Raw genomic sequence first — 7635 nt, 5'->3', positions numbered from 1 at the left:
TTATATAATATTGAACTGTGTAGTCTTTTTGTCCAAGATTTTTCTAAAGACTCAACCAAATTGTTATGTGTGTTAGTCAGTGATTCCTTGCTGTTGCTGACTATGATTCGGCTCAGTTTGTTTACTCTTTCATGCGCTGAAAGGCATCTGGGTTATGTCCAGTTTTGTGTTATTACAAACAATGCTGCTATAAGCATCTGTGTACATGTTTTGCATGAACATAAATCTGTATTGCCCAGACAGACAGTTGCTGTTTCAAGGAGTACTTCATGTGCTTTGTTTTATAAACCGTGAAGCTCTTTTCCAAATCGCTTTCGCAGTCATCCATTCCCAACCAAAGTCTCAGAGACGTCTTGTTTCCTCACATTGTCACCAGTACATAGTGTTGCTGCTGTTTTTCTTTATTCTTTTTTGATACATAATTTCTAACATTTTTTTTTTTAGTTTTAATGTTCACTTTCCTAGAAATATCTATCATTTCTCCATGTCCTTATTTGTCAGATACATGTGTATTTTGGTTAAATATTCATTTGTGAGTTAAAACCTATCTTATTTTTCATTATGTGTGTGTTGTGTATTGGGGGAGCAGGTATCTTAGTCAGGGTTTCCATTGCTGTGTAGAGACACCATGACACAGCAAGTCTTATAAAGGAAGCATTTCATTTCAGCTGGCTTATAGTTCAGAGGATTACTCCATTATCACCATTCCAGGAAGTGTGGAGGCACAAAGGCAGATATGGTGCTGGAGAAGGAGTGGTGAGTTCTGTATCTGGATCTACAGGCAGCAGGAAGAATGAGACCCTAGGACTAGCTTGAGCTTCTGAAACATCAAAGCCCACCCCAAGTGACACACTTTCTCCAACAAGGCCACACCTATTCTAATAAGGCCATGCCTCTTCATTGTGTTACTCTCTGTGGTGGTGGGGGGGATATTTATTCAGACGACCACAGGGGTATGTGCATAGGCCAGAGGCATTGGGTCACTTCTGGAACTGAAGTTGTAGGGAGTAGTGAGCAATGGGAGTGCTGGGAACCAAAACTGGGATCCTCTGCAGGACTGGCAAGTACACTTAACCTCTGAGTAACCTCTAGTTCTCAGCTGTGACTCTTTTAAAATGTATTTCTATCTAAGGATTATTCTTCTGTTAGAGAGAGATGTACATGCATGTGTATGTCTTGCATGCATGTGTGTATAGGTGTGTGCATGTGTGCATGCATGCAAGTGCATGCCTGTGCATGTGCATGTGTATGCTCTGATGAGTATCTGCCTCATTCCCAGGGTAATTTTGGAGGACCATTGTTTTTGTGGTCTGTTCTCTTGCAGTGTTGTGAGTTCCAGGGACTGAACTCGGTTCATCATGGTTGTATGATGAGCACTTTCAATGGGTGAGTCATCAGGCTGCCATCATTTCTGGATTTTTACTTTGTTTATCAAAATACATCATTTTTATCCATAAGTTAAAAAAGATGTTTTCCATCATAAAAAAAAATCTTCAAATATACACAAGATAGAACAAGCTCTGAACAAGATCTATTGTCAGATCTTAACTGCTAACAGTTTTTTTTTAATTCTTATTTTGTCTAGGGGTCCCATGGGATGGAATTATTTTAACGAAAATTACAAATATTTCATTCATGAACACCGAGGTATGAATTGTTAAGGGCCAAAGATTAAAAAATATAATTAATGTATGTTTTGACAACTTTAAGATTGAATTATTTTCAGTTTTTATTGAGTCTGAGAAGTCTCTGTATATTCTAGATATTAACCTTTGAGACTATTTTGTGGTATGAAAATATTTTCCTAGGTTCAATATTTCCAAATCATAAATACAGCACATTGTACCAGTCTTCTTCCAGAGAAGTTCTAACTATAAATCCAGCCAATTGCAGATGGGCGTTGCCATTGGAATCCTTCTGTACTTAGTAGAGAAAAAAATCAGAGACAGAGAAGTAAGGTCATAAATCATGGGAGTAGGGTAAATCTTTCCATATCTGGAAATGTTAGTCACCAAGGATCGACATGTGAAACATTTCTTGATAACTGACAGTTTGGAGTTAGAGGTGGCTGTTGTCTTCAGGGAGCATGGGCTTTCTTGGATGCACGGGGTATAAGGTGTAGCCCTTGATTCCTTCACATAAAACAAGATAATTCTTCCAGATTCTCCATGCTTCACTTCCTAACAGTGTGTGGTGAGAAGCCTGCTGGGATCTCTGGGAGAAGATTTGCTTTAAAGAAGAACACCTAAGGAAAGGATATTCTTGGGACTGGTGTTTGATGTGTCAGTTGTGCTGAGGGCAAAGTCTAACCTTGAAACATGGCAAAGTAAAACCTGGAAATCACCGCTATCTTATTAACAAGCCTGCCTTTCCCTGGACCAGATCTGGAAATGGAAATACCCCACTTTCTGGGCGTCTCTTTTGAGATAACAAACAGATAACCTTAATGTTGATATCTTTTAAAATTAAATTTTCTCTGTAATTAGTTCCAAGTGGCTGAAGAAATGTAGTTTCTACAACACCAGCTCAGGGTGAAATGTTGTTGATAAATATTTTTCATCCAAAATTTTAGTTTAGAATTTTCAAGCAAATTAATTTCAAGCAAATTAATTTCAAGCAAATTAATTTCAAGCAAATTAATTACTAAAATGTAATATATACTTAACTCGAAACCAACAATTTTTGAGAAGATTGAAATTATGAAAAATAAGACATTCAAAGTTTGAATATTGGGACTAAGGTTAAGGTTAAAATAAGTGATGCCTAGCTTTAATTCTTTTTTTTCAGAGCATAAGAGGTGGTCTTATATCTTGAAATCCACAAAGCAAACATCACCTAAGTATATCTGTTATGAAAATATATATGCAAACAAGAACTTCATTTTTTTCCATTGTAGATTATTTCATGGTTCATGGAGAAACCAAATAAAACAATAGCCAAAACACACAACAAATTAGGAAATCAGCATAAGACAGACTCCAGGGCAGCCTGAAACATTCGATTTTAACTAAGTTACAGGTATAGACGAGAGACTCCAGGTGAGAGAAGCTGAACCTTAAAACTGCCAGGAAGTTTCCAGATCACATCCAGAGTTCTTCTGAACTCATGCCAAACACGGGCGCAAGGAAAGGACTGAGGAGCCATGTCCAAGAAGTCATTTGGTTCTCAGGAATGATGGATAGAATATACATTCCCTCCTTTTGCAAGGCTACTCTGTCTCAACAGGGATGAGTCTCACAACACACACATTCTAGAAATTTACATATTTAAAAGATCTCTACTGGGTTTAGAAATGAATGTGTTGTCTTGGCTATAAAAATCATTCTTGGTGTGATCACCTCTGCTTATTATCATCCAGAGAAAATAAATGATCTTAGCTAAAAACTCATGTAGTCAAAAGATTAAATTTAAAAGATTAAATTTTATATATATATATAATAACAACTGCATCTTATTTTCTTGCAAAATTTCCATTTTCCTTTATGTAAAGAGAAACTATTACTTAACAAATAGATTTTATAATATTAATACAACTTAGTTAAGTGATTCAGGTATATACATGTTATATTAATGGGTTATAGTAATTATACTGAATTAATTGAATAGCAGTTTGTTTTTTCAGTAACTGCAAAGGGCCAGTGGTATGTCACCCCTTGGTTATGGTTCTTGATATTGGAACTGGTAAAACCCTACTCTGTCTTTCCAGTCTCATATCTACCATGTAACCATACTTTCTGGGTTATTTTATTGGGTTTTTATATCTGACGTCCTTCTTTATCCGAATCCCTTTCAACCTCCCAACACTAGGCAGGCAAGAAAGAAGATGTGAGGGAAAAGAGGCATAGGCCTCTTTAGACTACTTCCTGCTGATTATGGACATTGAGATCCTAGGGGCAAGTGCAATCTTCATGGTTAGGACATCTCCAACCAGCAATCTAGCAACTCAGAAATCCAGCAATCCAGCAATAACAAAAGCAATGAAACCAACACCAGGACCCATCAGCACCTGGGACGAAGCAGCTGCAACCAGGCCTCCTGGGCTTGCACATTTATATCCTCTCAAAAGTCCCCAGAATTCTGAATATACCTGGCAAAAATTACACCCTTCCTAGAGTACGATACAAATCATAGTCAGCAGCTGTGGGTAGTCTAAAGCAGCCCCATATCCCTCACCTAAGATTAAAACAAAAATATAATCACATAACAACACTGAGTTTTTTAAGAAACCAAAATTCTCACTACACTACCATGTGAATGATTTGATCCATCTTGTTGGATTGGCTGGATCAACATTGTTTACTATCCAATAACTAGCAAAGAAAAAACAACTGTTTTGTTCGTTTGTTTGTTTTGTTTCTTTGTTTTGGCTGGAAGATCATTCTGTTTATATTTTCTCTGTATAAAGATTTTAAAATATAAGAAACTATTAAATAATAATCATTTGTGGCCATAGAAATGTTAGTGTAATCTCTTACACATGAGTAATCTTTAAATGTTTCACTCTGGAAGAGAAAATCCAGAAGCAGGTCATGGATATCACTGGAAGCCTTATGGGAAACTCCAGAAAACCACCCAGTTCAGCAATGGGCAGCACACACTATAGAAAACAGCCAAGTGTCAAGGTTTAGATGATCACCCTCTGACTTACCAGCTGAAACCTTGGGTGAGTCGCTTGTCCTTCTTAGTCATGGTCTCTCATCTGTGAGTTAAAACCATACTCTCTTTAGTGAATTTTTAGTGGCTATTATAATGGCAAAGAAGGAATAGGTTTACAATAAATTTATGGTATTTAGATAAAGGCATTTTTTAAGATGATAGTTTAGACTGAGTTTCATATATTTGGTTATAACCTCTTAACGATATATTTTTGCAAGTGTGGATCTAGATAAATGTGGTAGAAAGAAAAAAAAAGAACATCCTTACACAATAATGTCAGAAAAATGTTTATTTCCTTTAAAATAGTCTAGGGAACAATCTAGAAATAGAATGGTGGCCTTATGATATCCTATACTGGAAGAGAAGCCTTCCAATGCCTGCAGAGAGCCAGACTTCTATCTTTCTGTTTTCTCTGTAGCTTCCATGGCTACTGTGGCCTATGTTCTTGCTGCTGTATTCATCTTCCTCACAGGAGAAGGAAGGAGATAGGTAGAAAGGGCAAAAGGGCTTCTCTCCCCACTGAGTCACCCTACCACAAAGCACATTTCTGGAAGAAACCAGCAGTGACTTCTGCGTTGGAGTCAGGAATATATAGTCTGTTAGCTGAAGTTGTCGATAGTTTACTGTGGTCTGTAAAACAAAGCAAGAAAATTTCTTATTCTGTGAAGAAAATAATCAATACGTCTGTAGCCCTGTCAAGACATACATTACCCTGTATCTAACTTCTATGTTTGCTCCTCATCTGAGCTGAGAAACGGGCTACTAGTGCAGTGAGATAGAATCCAGGAAGTAATGGTGAACAGAGGTCCTTAGGGCACGTGCACTTGGAAATAAAGGACACACTCCCAATTCTTTATATAGATGTGGTAATAACTTGAAAATACTAAATGTTGATTTGTTCAATAAATGTGGTAGCTATAGTGAACACTTACTATGTAATTAACATGACAAAAGTATTCTTATTATTGTTTGTGACTGTAGATATATGAGTGAGTGAATGAAATCATGAAAGTATGAGATAAAGTAAGAAAATAGTATTTTGATAAAAAAGGAAGAGGTAGAATTTGCACTTAGATTGAGCTTGTCTTTGGTGAATTAAAAAAGAGAATTCCTACCTTAGCTAATCACCAAACAGCAAATACTATAACCTACCAGGCACAATTGTACATGAGATAGTTTTTAAATTTTCTCCTTTTTTTCTTTTTCACACAAGTTGCCTAACCGTGCCTTAAAAAGTGACCAATTATCCTGAAGAAACAAAGGAATGGTGAGAACCAGGTCCACATAAGGGTTTTCTAACTTTGTCATTAGCTCCTAACCCACTGACCTAATGAGTGCTTCCTGAGATAATCTGACATGATTAAATCATCTTCCAACAGCCTTGCTAACATCCCAGGAGAAACTTAGTACTATACCCAATCACTCTTTCTAGGAAGGGAGAATAGCAAACACATTTTTCTCTTTCTTGTTTATCATGAGATAATGCCATTTGACTTTAAGATCATTTTGTCCTAAATTATGAATGTAGTTACATTATTTTTCTCCACCAACTATATCTTTCTCTGAAGCTGGATACAGCACAGTGTAAGCCCTCAATACAACCCACAAACCATATGCAGCTTAAGAAGAAGGAAGACCAAAGTGTAGATGCTTCAATCCTACATAGATCAGGGAACAAAATAATCACAGGAAGTAGAGGGAGGGAGGAACCTGGGATGGAGAGAGGAGAGGGAGGGGGAAAGGGTGGGGCAGAAACAGGTATTGGAAGGGACAGGAGAGAAGTACAAAGGATCAGGAAATCGAATAGAAACACGTGGCAGAGGGAGATGGGAACTGGGTAGCCACTAAAAAGTCCCAGACTCCAGGGGAGTGAGAGGCTCCCAGGAGCCAGTGTCGATGACTTTAACCAAAATACCCAGTAAAAGGAGATACAACCTGTAGATACTACCTCCAGTAGATAGGCATGGTCCCCCAGTAGAGGGATTGGGGCCACCCATCCATCTCAAAAATTTTAACCCAGAAATGTTCCTGTGTGAAAGACTGACAGAAAATGGAATGGAGACTGAAGGAAAGGCCATCCAGAGACCATCCCACCTATGGATCCATCCTATCTGCAGACACCCCTGCCCCCACTATTGTTGATGCCAAGAAGCGCTGGTTGTCAGGAGCCTGATATGACTGTTCCCTGGCCAATACAGGTACAGACACTTACAGCCAACCATGGTGCCTGGGGACCCCAATGGAAGTGTTAGGGGAAGTACTGAAGGAGCTGAAGGGGATAGCAACTCCATAAGAAGAACAATATCAACTAACTGGACCACCCAGAGTTCCCAGGGACTAAACCACCAACTAAAGAGTATACATGGAGGGAGCCAGGATTCCAGATTCAAATCTAGCAGAGGATGGCCTTATCTGACATCAGTGGGAGGGGAGGGAGGCTTGATGGGGGGTAGGGGGATGCTAGAGGAGTGAGACAGACATGGGTGAATGGGTAGGGGACCACCCTCATAGAGGCAAAAGGGAGGGTAGAGGGGAGATGGGATGGGAGTTTGGTAGAGGAGTCATCTGGAAGGGGGATATCATTTGAAATATAAATGAATAAAATGATTAATAAAAAAGTCTGGATTCCATTCAGGTCCTTTCAATTTCCAATAGTTCAATAACTCCATTCAGCAGACACTGAGAACTGGAAATATGCCACATACCATACCAGCTCAAGATGAGGCTAAATACATTACTGGAAAAGGTCAGAATTTTATCTTCGTAATGTCATATTTATAGGAACATGGTCACAATGGCCTACATTGTATCGCCAGTACGGTTTCCATTCCAATCTGTTATCCTTCAGTCTACTAATGCCATGAGTAGAGAGAGCATGGGTGCATTCACCCAGGGTCACAAGCTATGTCTGTGGGAGCATTTTGGACCCCTCAGGCCTAGGGACAGTGTCAAAACCAGTGTAATTTATTTCCTGCCTTC

At 38.6% G+C, this 7635-nt stretch overlaps 1 long non-coding RNA gene across 1 annotated transcript; it reads left to right on the top strand.

Annotated features, from left to right (window-relative positions):
- Positions 1-4598: 4598 nt before the first annotated feature.
- On the top strand, positions 4599-7395 carry LOC147001219 (uncharacterized). The gene is made up of 4 exons (XR_015045116.1): positions 4599-4663; positions 5870-5923; positions 6696-6854; positions 7292-7395. It is a non-coding gene; the product is annotated as an uncharacterized LOC147001219 (long non-coding RNA).
- Positions 7396-7635: the final 240 nt, after the last annotated feature.

Source organism: Mus caroli, unplaced genomic scaffold (assembly GCF_978045245.1).
Source record: "Mus caroli unplaced genomic scaffold, Mus_caroli_1 scaffold_14, whole genome shotgun sequence".
NCBI lineage: Eukaryota > Metazoa > Chordata > Mammalia > Rodentia > Muridae > Mus > Mus caroli.
Note: the sequence above shows the minus strand (reverse complement) of the source record. Positions and strands in the feature narration are given on the sequence as shown.